Raw genomic sequence first — 18,376 nt, 5'->3', positions numbered from 1 at the left:
ACAGAATACCTCATTCTCATTGAATAATTCACAAACTACATTGTGTAATATATATATATTTGCAAGTTCAGAAACTAACTGCCTTTAACGACTCTAACAATTATAACTACCCAGGGATTCAAATAGCGGAATGTAACCGTAATATCGGCCATTATTTCGCGATAGCGCCGCCGTCCGAAATCGATATTCAAAAAATTACGGTGGGTAAGTAAATCACAACAATAGCGGTCTGTCGCGACCGCTATTTAGTGTTTAACGGTGAATAGCATCGATAACGGGACGCTATTCTGTTATTCACAAGTTTTCGCATAAAAGAAACCCATTGCCCTAGCTTGCTCTCATCATCAAAATAGAGCAAACATTAAAAAAGAGAGAGAGACGCAAGCAACGGCACAGAAAGTGAGTAAGCCTTTTATCCGGTTGAGAACTGGTCGATAAGTAAATGGTCTTCATTTTTATGCTCATATTTGCTCATTCATCTTCTTCTTCACTTACTGAAGATGGTATGTACTATTACTTTCCTCTATTTTTTTAAAGCTCTAATTTGCATTGTTTATGAATTATGCTTTCTGGGTTTCTTGTTTTGTTTGAGATATGTTAATTCTTTTAGCTACAGTAGCTTGATGAATCGGGTTCAGTTGATTTTAGCTAATACATTAACTTGAGGGGGGAGTTGAGAGACAGAGATGGCTCTGCCGTGAGAGAAGGTAGGGAGTTGATTTGCGTGGGAGAAAGTATAAGTAGGGGAATTAATTTTAATTTTAAATCATTAAATTATAATTTAAGAGAGAGTAATGTGGGTTATGGGTTGTCTTTGATTTCAAATTAGAGATGATTTTTTTTAAATAATTTTTAAAATTATTTGAAGAGTCAAGTTTTTAATTTTTTAAATAATTTTTAAAATATAATTTTAAAGGATATACTAATTTGACATCCCTCCCACCTTTTAGAATTTATAATTTAATCCTTAGTTTAAAATGTAAACTTTTATTTTTATTTAATTTAGTCCTAATTTCTATTTGGTTAAACTATATTATATATATATATATATATATATATCCTTTTCGCTTAGAAAACATTCTAAAAATCATTAAAAATGATTCATTATAATTATAATTATTTTTATTATATTTTAGGATAAGTTGTGCAAAATTTAAAAAAATCACGACCGTGACACCCGCAGTGACCGATGGCATTCGTTATGCCCTCAACCGCGATAAACGCGATATGATCGAACACGTGACCGCGAACGCTATTTTCTACACTCCACTGGGAACTAAAAATATTCTTGATTCCCAACTTGGAAATTAGATAGCTATGCTGTTGAGAACAAAGAGCTTTAGTCATCAAGTCTGCCAACTGGTCTGCTCGAATTAAACCCCTTTGAATTTTTCCCCCAGTTAAAATGATAATCTATTTCGATATGTTTAGTCCGTTCATGGAACGCAGGATTAGAGGCTATTTGCAGAGCCGGCTTGTTATCACAAAAAAGCGTAACTGGCTCCTTTGAATAAATCCCAAGATCCTGCAACAAGCCTACCAGCCAGACTATTTCTGATGTCGCAGCAGCCATGCTCCTGTATTTAGCCTCGACTGAAGATCTAGTAATCGTACATTGTTTCTTAGATTTCCAGTTTATCAATGACTCTTCTAGCTTTACACAAAAATCGAAAACCGATCTCCTTGTCATGGGACATGACGCCCAATCTGAATCACAAAAAACAGTCAATTATTGAGGCCTTGAACAGAATTCCCAAACCAGGCTCTCTTTTTACATTCCTTACTCTTAGAGCTGCTTCCATGTGAGATTTATTGGGTTCTTGCATGAGCATGAATCGACTCAAATGATTCACTGCAAAAGTAATATCGGGCCTCGTGTGTGTTAAGTATATTAACCTCCCCACAAGCCTCTGAAAAATTGACTTGTCTTCCAGTAAGTGGTCTTCAATGCACTGCCGTGAAACACGATCATGTTCTGCTGTAGTCAGCTTCAAACTCTGCTCAAGAGGCGTTACAGCAACCTTCGCTTCTTCCAAACCAGTGTCTTTGATTAATTCTAAAGAATATTTCCTCTGATTCAACAAAATACCTTGCTTAGAACGTTGTACTTCAATCCCAAGAAAGTATCTTAGTTCACTAAATCTTTCATCTTGAAATTCTGATTCAAAATTTTCTTCAAATCCTCGATCATCTCAAAGTCATCACCTGTAATCAGCAAATCATCGACATAAACCAGAAGAACTACCATCCTGCCATTATGCTTCTTATAGAATAATCGTATTTTCTCTGCTCATAGCCAGCATTAACCAAGGCCCCGGTTAGCTTTACATTCCACTGTCGCGAAGCCTGCTTGAGACCATATAACTTATGCAGCCTGCATAACCGTTCCCCTGGCTGCAAAACCCCTCAGGTAAATCCGTACAAACCTCCTCATTAAGATCACCTTGGAGGAAGGCGTTGAAAACATCCATTTGATACAACCTCCAATTAAAAGCAGCAGCAAGAGCAAGAACTAATTGCACAGTCACCATCTTCACAACAGGAGAAAAAGTATCACTATAATCGACACCATGTTTTTTATTATTGCCTTTGGCAACCAAGCGTGCTTTGAAACATTGTAATTCACCCGAAGCAAGGTATTTCACCTTGTAAACCCACTTACAACCAATAGACATCTTTCCTATAGGCAATGGAACAATAGATCATGTTTTTTTTTTTTTTAACTTTAAAGCTTTAATTTCATCTTGCATAGGTTGTACTCAACAAGGATTTTTAATGGCCTCGGAGAAAGAATGTGGTTCAATGATATTAGAAATGGTATTAACAAAGGATTGTGTAGAAGGTGAAAGATTAGAACAGGAGCTAAAAAACTTGGTAAAGGAGATGACTGACAGGAGCAAAATAATCCTGATGCCAACTAGGTGTTTTAATAATTCTATATGATTTTCGGGTAGGAAGAACAGTAGGTTGTGCTACAGGTGCAGCAGGTAAATCAGACTGAATAGATTAACCAGGATCAAATGAAGTTGGTGCACTTGTTAAAACAGGTGGAGAATCAAGGACAAGAAATTCAGAATCAGGCACAAAAGGAGAAACAGGAAAAAAAAGGAGAATTTGGAGGACTAGACATCTTAAAGGGAAAAACATGCTCAAGGAACTTGACATCCCTATTAACAAAGAATAGACATCTTAAAGGAAAAACATGCTCAAGGAACTTGACATCCCTATTAACAAAGAAAGTCTTACTATCAAGATTAAACAATATGTAACTTCTTGAGTTCGAGAATAACCCATAAACACTAAAGGAATAGCTTTAGCAGAAAATTTATCTTGATAGCGAGGGGTTGTAGCATAAGAAAGACACCCAAAAACCCAAAAATGAGAAGAAAAAAATATGTTGTTTTTGATAAAACACTTGATAAGGAGACTTCCAAGATAAAACAGAAGAAAGTAAATGATTTATGATATAACAGGCAGTCAAAACACATTCCTCCCAGAATTTAATTGGTATATTAGAGTGAAAACGAAGTGCCCTAACCACCTCTAACAAATGCTTATGTTAACGTTCAACTACCCCATTCTGTTGTGGAGTATCCACACAAGAGCTTTGATGAATAATACCTATAGACATAAACAAGGGAGAACAAGCAACATTGAATAACGTAGTTCCATTATCACTACGAATGATTTTAATCTTGGCAGAAAACTGATTTTGAAGAAAGGCAAAGAAATTCTTAAGACATAAAACAACATCAGTTTTCAATTTTAACAAGTGCACCCAAGTCATATGAGAATAATCATCCACTATTGTAAGAAAGAAACGATGGCCAACATGAGTTGAAATTTGATAAAGGCCCACAGGTCAACATTATAAGGGTAAAAGGTGTATCTGATCTAGAATTACTCAGGGAAGGGCAATCTAGACTGTCTAGCAAGAGGACACAGAGAACAGGGAAGAACATCTTTTGAATGAATTAAATCAGGATGCAAAAAAGACAAACGTTGCATATTAGCGAGAGAAACATGACCAAGTCGAGCATGCCAAAGTTGAGTTTTATTATACTGAGCAGTCATACAATGTGACAAATCAACAGAATTAACAATTGGCAAGGAAACAAAACATGTAGGATTAACTGGTTTAATCGTGGCAGAACGAGAAGACTCAAACAAATATAAGCCTTTAATATCCTTACCAATCTCCCTCATCTACCCAGTAGAGAGATCCTGCAGGAGGCAAAAATCAGGAAAAAAACAACACAATTCAAATCATGGGTTAACTCGGAAACAGACAAAAGGTTATGTTTAAATTGATGGACAACTAAGACATTAGGTAAAACAACCCCATGCAACAATTGAAGTGAACCAGAATGTGTAATAGGAGAAGCAGTACCATCAGGCAATCGAACAAAACGAGAAACAACAGTGCAATCAACAGAATTAATCAAAGCTTTAGGATCAGTTAAAAAATGGTCAGTTGTTCCGGTGTATAGAATCCAGAATTCAGTAACATCAGCAGCCAAAGAGGAAGAAATAATACCTGCAAGATGTGAAGCCGAATCACCAGGAATCTTATTCAACAATTCCAATATCTGACTATACTGAGTTGCAGTAAGAGTCGGAGCACCCTTATCAACAGAATCAGTGCTCACAACAGGGGAATGCTCAGCGCAGTGCAAATTGTAGACCTTTGTACGGGTTTTTTTTTATTAATTATTATTATATTTTTTTATTATAATAATTACATTTTTTGTCGGCCAGTCCCAGTAGCCCAAATACAAGCTCATTACAATCAAATTGGGGTCTAGATTCGACCAACCCGTTACAACCATCAGACGCAAACGTGACCCAATCACTCAACCCAGACCCGACTCAACAACCCCAGAGGAGATCCAATCCACCCAGCTCACCGAGGGCCGGATCATACCCGACCCAGAACCAGAAACCTAAATATATTAGGGTTTCTAAGATGGTTTCCAACGCCGCTCAATCTCGTCCATTGATCTAGACCCAAATCAATAGTCTAAATCAGTGGCCATTTAGGGTTATTAAAACCCTAAATCTCGACAACTACTATCACCGCCACTACATGCTGTTGTTGCTACCTCCGACCGCCTCTAACAGTGCCATAATCCTACAATGACCAAATATCAGTGTAAACGGTGAAGAAATGACAACAAATCAACAAAGAAATAGAAAACAAAGCCAAAGATATCCCGAGGATATTTACCATATGAACAGACCAGAATAGGGCACTTATACCCTATATTTCGGGAACCCAAATCATCAAATCAAAATATAAAGAAAGTGAGTTTCTTTTTTTTTAAAAAAAAAAGAGGGAAGAAGTTTCGAAGAGGAACACAAAGTCAAAAAAAAAAAAAAACTCAGAGATTCCAGAAAAAAAAGAAGATAAAAGCATTGAACTAAAAAGAACAAAAGAGAGAAAAGAAGAGAGAAAAGAAACCCCTTTGCAGAAGGTAAAAAGTGTCCTCTTTTTTTTTCTATATCTATGAGTTTCGGGGGTGGGTTTCGTTTTTCTGGGGTTATTTTAGGATAGAAATAGAGATAAGAAGGGAAAGGGTGTTTTTTACTTGTCTTGTTCCCCATGGCCACCGATCTACAGTGGCCGAGGAGGTGGGGTTCCCATCCTCGGGGGAAGAACGGAGGAAGAGAGGTTGAGGAGAGGAGATAGACTATAGTATTTTACTCTTTGGATTTCGAAGAGAGAGATAAGAAATTGAGAAATGAGAAATTTACTGTTGTAATGGGGCCTTATATCTGAAGTACAAAACAATGTCGTTTGATCAGGGGTCTAGGTGTAAGTTTAGCGCGTGGGTAAATTATGTAATGGGGCCTAGGGTTTTTGTAAATTTCTGTTGTGATCATGTATTGTGGTTTACTTGTTTTATATTTTATGCCTCATATTTGCAAATTTTGTATATTGGTCATTTTGCAGTGTATTATTAATATTTTGTAAATTTCAACATTGTACTCTGCGTGTATAAAGTTTACATTTTGATCACTGTTTCTCCAGTTTGGTTTAAATACTGAATTTATATTGTATGTTTTCCTTATTATTTTTTAGTCCTTTGTTTGTATTATATAAAAATGTAATTTAATCATCAGGTCCTTAGAATTACTTTGAGATACTCTTTTAGTCACTGTTATATTTATGTTGGTTTATTTATCTGTTTAGACCCTAATTTTGTTTAAGTTTTGTTTAGCTCCTTTGTTATTTATATATTTGTCATTTTAATCCTTGATATAAGTTTTATTTCATTTTATTTTATTTTTGTTTTTAGTTCTTAGAATGTCCAATTTATATACATATATTTATGTATTATTTAATAGTTCTTTATTATTTATAATAAATTTTAATTAAATAAGGATAGTGTTGCTAAACTTAGTTGTGTTTTAATTCTTTTAATAGACACAGTTTTCTTAATATATATACATTCGAAATTATTTTCAAGAACATTATTTGTAGAAGTACCATTTGATCGAAGTGGTACAGTCCGATACGACTTTTAGTGGAATATGAACTTGAAAACGTAAATATCTTTATCAACTTAAAATCATAATATTTTTATTTCATTTTATTTAATTGATTTATTATTCTATTTTTACAATGTTTAATGTTTTAACTGTTTTTTATGATATATGTTTTAGATAAATAAATCATATTTTATTTTCAGCAAATTTTGATATCATTTGGTAGTAATTCGAAGATAGAATACTCTTTACGGATAAGAAATAGACGAGATAGCTTTCCCGACGGAGAATTGCAAATCTCGGGATTTTTATCAAGTGAAGGATTTTCTTTTACTTTCATTAATATTCAATAAATAGATAGTAGTTTTACTTTTGATTCTAACTTTAAGTTCCACCATTATGACGATATATAAGCAACTAAGTATCGATTTTTGGGCACTGTGGGGTGTTTATCCTTCCCCACGTGTAACGGACTTCCGAACCCCTAAAATATTTCTGATAACGCATATCAGTTTTTGTCTAAAAAATGATTTTTCTTAAAATTGTTTTAAAAAGATGTTTTTAGGTATTCGACCTACCTAATCCAAATGTTGATAACGACCCCTTCCAATTCAAATTTAAATTTATTCAAAATTGTAAATTTTTCAAAATAAAAATCATAATTGTTTTTTAATAACATTTAATTGTGTTTTCAAAAAAATGATTATGACAGCTTAGCGACTCTGCTGGGGACTTTTAGAGAGTCAGGATGTCGGTCGCTTATATATGGTCGTTATGGTGAAAGTTATAAGTTCGAATCTTTAGTTAAGCTATGATCTATGTATTGAATTTTTTTAATTTCTTTATTTTATGTACTAACATTTTATTTGTTTTGTTTTTTAGCTCTATCAAGGTTATTATTAAAGTTTGTTAGTTTTTTTTTTACTATTTTTGAGTCAAAGATTTGTATGTTTCTCCTCACACACATCACGAACATTCGAATAACATAAGCTCTAAACCCAAGCTTCGTTCCAAGTAAGTGGAGTGAACGCTTTACTCTCGTAAGAATTTATTATTCGTATGAGTTTTAGCGAGTAACCTTCGGGATATACATGCCTTATATCTTTGTAGGAATTTATTCCTCGTATGGGTATAAGGAAGTGGATCCCCTTGAATTGAACTCGATTCGTTTACGCCTGTAATGGGTTAGGATTGAGGGTTTGGCAGCCCAAGAGGACACCAACATTAAGGACAATTCAAGTACCTTTTTTGTTAGAGCTGAAACCATGCATATAAAGAACCTTAGAACTGTTACCCTAGGTAGAGTCATGCCAAACCTTTCTCCGTAGTAGGCACCCGAAATAGGCGTACACGAAGGAGAAACCTACTCTAACCTTTTATTTATTTACGTATTTATTTTCGATTATGAAGAACATATGCATTCTTTTCGAATAAGAGCATGTGAAATAGAATTTATGTGCAGTTATGGTTTAATTAAATAAATTTAGGAGGGTAGATAGCATGTTTAGGTAGGAACCTTTTTGATGAATTTTATTCGGGTATATAGCATATAAATAGATTCAATTGATTTATCGTTATACATATGTTTTATGCTGAATTTTTATACTTGTTTTAACTAACTGTTTTATTTGTTTGTTTTGTTTTGTTATATTTTCTTCATACTGCATGTACATATCATTAGAAAAGGCAATTGATTTGTGAGTATCGATAAAGTGGAAAGACTTTCACGATGGAAAAGAGTTTCCTAAGCAAAGAAGTGAATCGGAAGATGTAAGGAATTGGTCCGAAACCAAGCAGAAAGAGCAAGGGGATAGCCTCCCAGGGAACTACGTGTCAGAACTATCCGATTATACACCGCCCTCATTAAAACATAATGAGCTTTAGGGATTGAAGATGATTTGGGAAAGTTAGAATCTTACCGAGAGACAAGTTTTTAAAAGACTTATGGGGACATATTTAATCTGATATATGTCAAGGTAGACTTGGTCCTCATTCGAAGCATGATACAGTTTTGGAATCCGACCTATAACTGTTTCACTTTCAACCAAGAGTACATGACTCCAACCTTTGAGGAATAACACTTTCTGCTGAATTTTCCAAGTGTTAAAGTGGACAAAATATACTCTCGATCAATAAAAGGGCCTTCATTTAAATCAAAGCTTGCAAAGATCTTGGGCACGAGCGACAAATAGGTAAATGATCGTTTGCAACAAAATGGAGAAAACGAGGGAGAGCCATGGTTACACCTACAAAAGATAGTCAAACATACGTAGATGAAAATGTACAGAGAGATGTGCTTGCTTTGGGTATATATGGTTTGATTAATTTTCCAAAGTGCTTGGGGCTTGTTGAGCTGGCAGTAGTTGACCTTGTTGAAAAATTAAAGAGAGAAATGAATCCAGTCCCTGCAATTACGGCTGAGACTTTTCGATCATTGAATATCTGTAAAAGGCTAGGTAGAGGCCGTTTTATGGATTGTGCTTAGTTGCTTACTATGGATCAAAAGCCATTTTTGGAAAGAAGAAAAATCAACTATAATATATTTTTGAAATATTATTCTCCCGTTACTGAGTACCTTACGAAGGAGTGGCCTGAAACATCACAAAAAGATCAGTGGATTGAATTCTTCAGGAATATGCAAGGTTAAAACATAGCATGGCGTACTCCGTAGCTGATGCACACACATTTTTTGTTCAAATGTGGAGATTTGGACTGGATTATATTTTTGGGACTGTGGGGAGGAGTAGGAGACGCTCCTTTGTTGGTATTGAGATAATACGTTGCCCGACAATTTGTTCCAGTGACTCATGGGCTAGACAATGTGAATTCGATTATAAAAAGTCAATTATAGAAGAAAGTCAAGGATGTGGCTGATTCTTAGAGGTTGACTTTCAGGACCAAGGTAGTTGGAGCGGATATTATCTTGACGCCCTATTATGAAGCATGGAGAATCCAAATGGTAAATGATAAAATCCCTTTAGCATCTGGAGAGGGATCAAGGTCCATCCCTTTGAACTTGGAAAATCAAGAAGCGATTTTGAGATAGAAAAGGCTAAAGATGCCAAGAAAATAGAAGAGATGAAGAGAAAAAACTTCATGTTAACTCTCGACGATGAATTTCATGCCATACAATTTGTAATGATGTGAAAAAGGAAAGAAGAGGTGGAAGTCGACCTATAAAACCTAAAAAAGGATTATCAAAGGATGCAACAAGTGAGAAGGGGATTTGGGTCGAGTAAAACGCCACAACAGTAGGAGAATAAGTGTCAAGTCAAGAAGGTAGAAACTGGGAAATCAAAAGTAGGAGAGCTAAGGCTGATAAAAATGAATTGATTAAGTAGTATAAAGCTGAGGCTCATAGAGCTCAAAAACTCCAAGAAGAGAAGGAAATCAGCCTGAAAGAATTAGAATAAGAGAAAAGTCAAGTCAAGGGTTGAAAACTGAGATGAATAGCATAATTCAGGATTTTAAAGATGGAGATCAAATAATTACAGAGCTCGAAGAAGAAAGAGAGTGAAATAAGGATGATATGTGGTCTGAAAGACAGGGATGGAATTGAATCCTTGATAGAAAACAGACAGAGATTGGATCGTGGATGAAAAGAATCTTTATAAAAAGTCGGCAAGTAGATGAGCTCACGGGAGAAATGGGAGAATTGCAGATAAGATTTGAGGAAGAGATAAACCAATCTTGAGCTATGAATAATGAACTCAAAAATTATGTCTCGAACCTTGAGTAAACTCTGTTTCAAGTGCAAGTTCCTCCCACTTCAATGGACTTAAGAGTTGCTCTCGAAGAAAACAAGGCATTCAAAAAAAAATCAGAGAATTGAAAGGCGGACTCCAACAATGCCGAATTCATATCACCAACCTAGAAAAAGAGATCAAACGCATCAATAATGGATGAAAAAAATACATATGAGCATTATCAATCTTTGGTAGAATAACGTGAGCGCATGATGGGTGAAGCTATAGCTCAAATGGGTGGACTTGCTCGATACATGAATGAATTGACCAATAGAGCTGAGGTCATCCAACTGCGAACAAATCCGGTTTCTGAGTATGCAAGGGAGATTATTGCTATTATGAATGAAACTATAGTTAAGTCTGAGGGCTAGGCCTTATCTGTAAACGAACTCATTTGTAATGAGTGGAACTTTTTATCCAATGAAAGTTATTTCTGAATGGTTACTGCTTGAGTCAACGCCTTTTATTTGCATTTTTGCACTTGCATCATTCATTATACATAAATAAATTCATCATTTATAATGCATCACCAATGAAATGCATCATTTATAACGCATTACCAATAATATGCATTCAAATTTAAAAGAACAACAAAATTAATTTTTGAAGGGTTATGTGACAGACAATTCTGGCAAGTAAAAACACCAATCCTCATCGCACACGAAGTAAAACCATGGATGCCAAGCTTGACCAATTAAATAAAGAGATGCAAGAAGATTTACTAAGAATACAACAAGATTGGCAGGCAAAAATGGAACAGTCACAAAAGACAATTATAAATTAAATCTTGCAAAGCAGGCTAGTATGATGAATGGTACGATGACCAAAATGTCTAGGTTACGTACTGAAACAACTAAAGAACCAAGTACCACTCCGGTTGAAGCTTCTAGTTATCTCACCTGAAAAGCTAGTTGAGCACCCTGCAGGATCTTCAGCAATAAAGGTTCAGATGACCACAACTAGCCCTGAAACAACCCCCATGATTATATTGATGTAGATCCTAAGGAAACGGAGAAATCTAAAACTGAAGTACCAGAACATTTAAAAGACTGGTGTAAAGGGATTTTTTAAAGAGATGGGAAAATAGGGTTTTCAAGACGGAATGGATGCAGAGGAATTGAGTCTAGTACTAGACCTAATCTTATCACCAAAGTTCAAAATGTCAGAATTTGAGAAGTATGATGAAAAACTTGTCCTTTACTCACTTGACCATGTTTTGTTGAAGAATGACATGATTTGTGAAGGATAATGGACTATTAATTCACTACTTCCAGGCCACCTTGACAGGGTCAGCTGTCAGATGGTATAACCAATTAACCCGAACTAAAACAGGGACCTGGAAGGATTTGGCCAACGCATTTAAAGAACAATACCAGCATGTTACCGACATGATACTTGATCGTGTTACTCTCCAAAACATGGAGATAGAGCATAACGAGACCTTTCGTTATTACACTCAGCACTGAATGGATATTACCGCTCAAGTGCACTCACCACTTATTGAGAGGGAGTTTATAACAATGTTTATATATGTTAAAATCTCCCTATATTGATCATATGTTAGGAGTATCGACTAAGAGTTTCTCTGATATTGTGATGTGCGGTGAGATGATCTAGAGAGCACTAAAGAAAGGGTAGATTGCTGGTAGCCAAACCCCTGCAAAAAAACCCTATGTGAAAAAGAAAGAAAGAGAGGTGAATAAAAATTTCTCTGTGAATAAGACGAAGACAGGAAATTCTTCATCGCAAGGAGAAACTAAGCATGAGCATAATACTAAGAGAATGAATTCACTCTTATACCAATGACATACAGTGATCTTTTCCATGGATTAGTCTAAGCTCACGTAGTGTCACCAAGATTTATTGATCCAATTAAACTACCTTATCCAAAATGGTTCAACGAAAATGAGACATGTGAATATCATGCAAATCTTTGAGGAAATAATATTGAGAAGTGTCTCGCTTTTAAAAGAGTGGTTAAGGATATGATTAAGAGAAAATAGTGTCATTCAATAACTCGGAGACACTTTGTGTAGCTGTAAACCCACTTCTGAATCATCAGAACCAGGGAGTGAACGCTATTGAGGAGAACCGAATAATTAAAAGGAGGATTGAAGAAGTAAGAATGCCACTGAAGTGGGTAAATGTTCAAATGAAGAAGAGATGGTTATTGAGTCATATAAAGAAATATTCAACATAAAAGACAGAGAATTTCTATAATTACCATGGTGAAAATGGTCATCAAATTCAGGACTGTCAAGAATTCAAGCAGATAGTCCAAGAATTGATGGAAAAGCAGGAGTTTCAGTTCTATGAAGAAGGTATGATCGAGAATGAAAGATATCTGTGCTTCTAAAAAGTTAAGGAGAAGTTGAAAAGAAATTAAAGAAGCATGTCCTGGTCATAACCAAACTAAACTATGAGGCAAGCGGTGGAAGTACGACATCCAGGGTATTAATCAAAACCCCGATGCCTTTTGCCTACAAGAGTAACAAGAGTGTTCCCTGGGATTATACATGCCAAATTAATACTCCTAAGAGCAAGGAGAAAGATATTGATAAAGTTGGATTTTTCACCAGGAGTAGAAGATGTTATGCTCCTGGAAAAGCCGATAAAGCAAGAGTTGTGGTTATTGAAGATCCTGAGGATAAAGTAAGCTAACCTGTCAAGATTGAGGAGGTTCAGGAGCTTTTAAAGTTTCTGAAACACAGCAAGTATAATATTGTAGAACAACTCATAAGACCCCAACACGAATTTTGATGTTATCTCTCCTATTGCATTTCGAGCTACATCGAAATACTTTGATCAAAGTGTTGAATGAAACTTTTGTGGGGAAATATATACCAGTGGATTGTGTAGACAGGATGGTAAACCATATTAATGTAGATAATTTCATATATTTTTATGATGACGAGATACATGGGGAAGGAAAGGGTAGATGCAAGGTACTACATATTATTGCCCATTACAACGGGGTCATCATTTCTAGGGTGTTAATTGACAATGGATTGGCCTTGAATGTCATGACATTCACCACTCTAAATAGACTTCCTATAGATGCCACTCAAATGAGAGCTTGTAGCACTGTCGCGAGGGCGTTTGATGGGATAGAACGCAAAATCATGGGGAAAATGATTATCTCTCTCAAAATTGGCCCTACGACCTTTGAAATAGAGTTTGTTTTCATGGATATACATCTGAATTATAGTTGCCTACTAGGGAGACCCTGGATTCACATGGATTAGGCAGTTCCTTCTTCCCTTCACCAAAAACTCTGATTCATTGTTAATGGGACTTTGATGACCATCAAAACAGAAGAAGACATCATTGTTTCTATCACCACTGATGCACCATATGTAGGGGTGGATGAGAATGCACTAGAGTCCTCATTCCTTTTCTTGGAATTTGTTAATGCTACTTTTATCCCTAAAGGTAAAAAGAATTCCTACTCCTCAGCTTTCGAAGAATACAAAGATGCAGTTAAAAGATACATTAGCTAGAGAAGCGAAAGTAGGGAAGATATGCAATAAACTGCAAGGCATCACTGAATGGTTGGCTTCAATTCCTAAAAGAAATTATTTTAGCCTCAGATATAGACCAACCTACCATAATAGAGTTAGAGAGTCACATAAACTCAAGGAAAGAAAGAAGACAAGAGCATAGGGAGAAGATGTTGTTTGGGAACCTATGATCATACCACACTCTCCAAATCTTTTGTGTCTAGAGGATTTGTGACTGACACACTGAAGCAGTCATGGGATGGTGAAAAAATAGAAATAATTGAATATTTGATTGGAAGCCTGAGTAATGCTATCATATATGATTCTACTGGAAAGTGCTCATTGGCATCAATTCGCCTGTGTCCTCCTGGCTATGTCGAGAACAACTACACTACTGAAGAACTCCTCGTGTTCTAAAAATACTCTTCAAAGTAATTCATAATAACAAATCTGTCTCCTTTTACCGAATATAATAGGGCTTTTGTAAAAGACAAATTGTTATTTGTCATTACTTTAATGAAATAATGATTTCACTTCATTCTCTTCTTAGCAAATATCTCATTTAATTCTTTAATCTCTTGATTCCTTATTAATAATTATTCTTTTGATAAATATTAAATAAAATTCTTGTCCACAACCAAATATACTCCTTTTCCATTCGCAGGTCTTCAGATATCAATTGTTCGAATAATGATATTTCTGAACTATCAATTGATTTTGAAAATGACAAGTGTCTCGAATAATCTGAGGGTTATAAAGATGATGAGGAATGTGAGTTAAACTTTGAACTTGTTAGAATGATGGAGCAAGAAGACAAACAAATATTACCCCATAAAGAGAAAACTGAAACAATAAATTTGGGAACAGAGAGGACAGAAAGGAAGTCAAAATTGGCACTTCGCTCTCACCAAAAACAAGAGAGGATCTTATAAGCCTTCTACGAGAATGTAAAGATATGTTTGCCTGGTCTTATCAGGACATGCCGGGATTGGATACTGACATTTTGGTACACAAGCTACCGATAAAACCATAATGCAAGCCTGTTCAGCAAAAACTTCGAAGAATGAAGCCGGATATGCTATTAAAGATAAATGAAGAAACAATTTGATACTGGTTTTTTACAAGTGACCAAGTACCCTGAATAGGTAGCAAACATAGTGTCAGTCCCGAAGAATGATAGCAAAGTTTGAATGTGTGTTGACTACCGGATCTTCAACTGAGCGAGCCCCAAGGATAATTTTCCACTCCCACATATCGACACTTTGGTGAAAAATAGCTGGTCATGCTATTTTCTCCTTCATGGATGGTTTCTCAGGGTATAATCAAATCAAGATAGACCCTAAAGACATGGAAAAGACAATATTTGTGACAATGTGGGGGACATTTTGTTACAAGTTGATACCCTTTGAACTTAAGAATGCTGGGGGAACATATCAAAGAGTCATGGTTACTTTATTCCATGATATGATGCACAAAGAGATAGAAGTATACGTGTATGATATGATTGCCAAATAACAAACCGAGGAAGAACATGTGAAAGTCTTAAGGAAACTATTTTTAAGATTGAGAAAATACTAGCTCAAACTTAACCCAGCCAAGTGCACATTCAGAGCTACTTAAGGAAGTTATTGGGATTTATAGTCAGTGAGACTGGGATAGAGATAGATCCTAATAAAGTCAAAGCAATCTTGGAACTACCACTCCCTAGAACGCAAAAAGAAGTACGAGAGTTTCTGGGGAGGTTAAATTATATTGCCAGATTCATATCTCAGTTAACCGAGAAATGCGATCCAATCTTCCGTTTACTGAGAAAGTAAAACCTAGGAGAGTGGGATGATAGTTGCCAAGAATGTTTCGACAAAATTAAGAGTTACTTGACTAATACTCCAGTCCTAATGTCACTAATCCAAACAACCATTGATCTTATATTTGACTGTCTTTGAGAAGTCAATGGGATGTGTATTGGCTCAACATGATGAGACAGGAAGAAGACAACGAGCTATTTACTATCTCAGTAAAAAATTCACTGACTGTGAGACTCGATATTCCTCGATCGAAAAGTTATGTTGTGCTTTAGTATGAACTACTAAAAGGCTGAGATAATATTTGTTATATCACACCACTTGGTTAATATCAAGATTGGATCCATTAAAATACATGATGGAATCAACAGTTTTAACTGGAAGGATTGAAGATGGCAAATGTTGTTATCCAATTTGATATAGTCTACATGAATCAGAAAATAGTGAAAGGAAGTGTTATTACTGACTTCTTGGCAAACAGAGCATTAGAAGACTATAAGCCAATAAAATTTGATTTCCCGAATGAGGACTTAATGGGTATATTTGCGCGAAGAAGATGCTCCAAAAAATGAAGCCTAGAAAAGGAACTTCTATAGTGCCTCGAATGCTGTGGGACATGGAATTGGGTAATACTAGTTTCACCAGAAGGAGATCATTATCCTTTTACTAGTAGGCTCGCCTTTGAATGCACAAACAACATGGTAGAATATGAAGCATGTATCATGGGTATTCAAGCTGCAATTGAGCACAAAATTAAAAGCCTGGAAGTATTTAGAGATTATGCTCTGGTTATTTATAAAATTCAAGGGGAATGGATGACTCAAGACTCCAAATTGATAGAATACAAGGACTTGGTGATGGAGTTGATCAAAGAGTTAGAAGAAATTCTTTTACTTATATTTCACGTGAAGAAAATCAAATGGTGGATGGCTTGGCTACGTTGGCAGCTATGTTTAAGGCTGGTGATCAGTCTCAAATGATGCCTATTAGAATGAGTATAAGAGAAATGATAGATCATTTTTGCAACATTAAGGAAGAAGATGAGGATGGTCTCCCATGGTATTATGATATTCTCCAGTATGTGAAGTATCGAGCTTCCCAATTAAGGCAACTGAGAACGTAAAATAAACCTTAAGAATATTGGCAATGTCTCAATGATGCCTATTAGAATGAGTATAAGAGAAATGATAGATCATTTTTGCAACATAAGGAAGAAGATGAGGATGGTCTCCCATGGTATTATGATATCTCCAGTATGTGAAGTATCGAGCTTCCCAATTAAGGCAACTGAGAACGTAAAATAAACCTTAAGAAGATTGGCAATGGGTATATCCTCGATGAAGATATTTGTAAAAAAAAAGCAAAGATCAGGTGCTTTTGAGATATGTGGATAGAATTGAGGCCAAGAAAATACTTGAAAAAGTCCATGAAGGGGTTTGTGGAACACATGCAAATGGATTCACAATGGTTAGACAAAATCATGAGGTTTGGATATTATTGGTTTACTATGGAAGGAGATTGCATCAAATTTGCGCGAAAGTGTCATAAATGCCAGATCCATGATAACCAAATACATGTTCATCATTCACCACTCCATGTAATGAATGCGCCTTGGCCATTTTTAATGTGGGGCATCGATGTCATTGGGGCAATATCACCAAAGGCTTCAAATGGACATCGTTTTATTTAAGTGGCCATCGATTACTTGACCAAGTGGATCGAAGCTGCCTCGTATGCAAATGTCATAAAAGGAGCAATTTGCAGATTCCTAAAAAGAGAAATCATTTGAAGATATAGAACACCTGAAAGGATCATTACAGAATACATTGAATCTAAACAATAATTTAATGAAGGAAGTCTGCACAAAGTTGAAGATCAAACATCACAACTCAGCTTTTTACCGCCCAAAAATGGATGGGGCAGTAGAGGCAGCGAATAAAAATATCAAGAAGATCATTATAAAAGCAGCCGAAACATATAAAGACTAGCATGAGAAGTTACCTTTTACGTTGCTTGCTTATCACACATTCGTTCGTACATCTACTAGGGCAACACCATTCTATTTGGTATATGGGATGTAAGCAATTTTACTTGTTGAGGTGGAATTCCCTTCTCTGAGAGTATTAATGGAATTTAAACTTCACGAGGCTGATTGATACAAAGTAGGTTTGAGCAGTTGAATTTGATTGAGGAGAAAAGACTAAGATCTATTTGCCATGGTCAGATGCACCAGAAAATGATGATACAAGCTTATGACAAGAAGGTTAGACCTCAGGAATTTTATGAAGGTGATTTAGTGCTAGAAAAGATCCTTCCAATGTAAAAAGACTTTCGAGGGAAGTGGATGCCAAACTAGGAAGGTCTTTATGTGGTAAAAATGCCTTCTCAGGAGGAGCTTTGGTTTTAACAGGAATGGATAAAGAAGATTTGCATAATCCTGTGAATTTTTGATTCGGTCAAACCATATTACACTTGAAGAAGAAGAAAAAAGAAAAAAAAAGAAAAAAAGAAAAAGAAAAAGAAAAGGAAAAAAAGAAAAGAAAAAGAAAAATAAATAAAAAGAGGGTTCAAGATGAAAACCCAAAATGGGCATCTTGAAACCAAAGGAGGATTCGAGTTGAAAATCTGTAATGGACGGCTCAAATGTTCAGGATTTGAAATGACATTCCCTCGGAAGCCTAACAGTTAAGGGAAAGACTCTCATACTCATACATCTTTTGTACGATCTAAATCTTCGAGACACATGTTAACTTTAAAGAAAGATTTGGGGTGAAGAAATAGAAGGACTCAACATTTGATATTCATTGTATTTATCCTTTGTTATTCCTATAATATTTAC

The sequence above is a fragment of the Hibiscus syriacus genome, unplaced genomic scaffold (assembly GCF_006381635.1).
Source record: "Hibiscus syriacus cultivar Baekdansim isolate YM2019G1 unplaced genomic scaffold, ASM638163v2 tig00005678_pilon, whole genome shotgun sequence".
NCBI classification, from domain to species: Eukaryota; Viridiplantae; Streptophyta; class Magnoliopsida; order Malvales; family Malvaceae; genus Hibiscus; species Hibiscus syriacus.
This window is presented reverse-complemented; position numbering follows the sequence as displayed.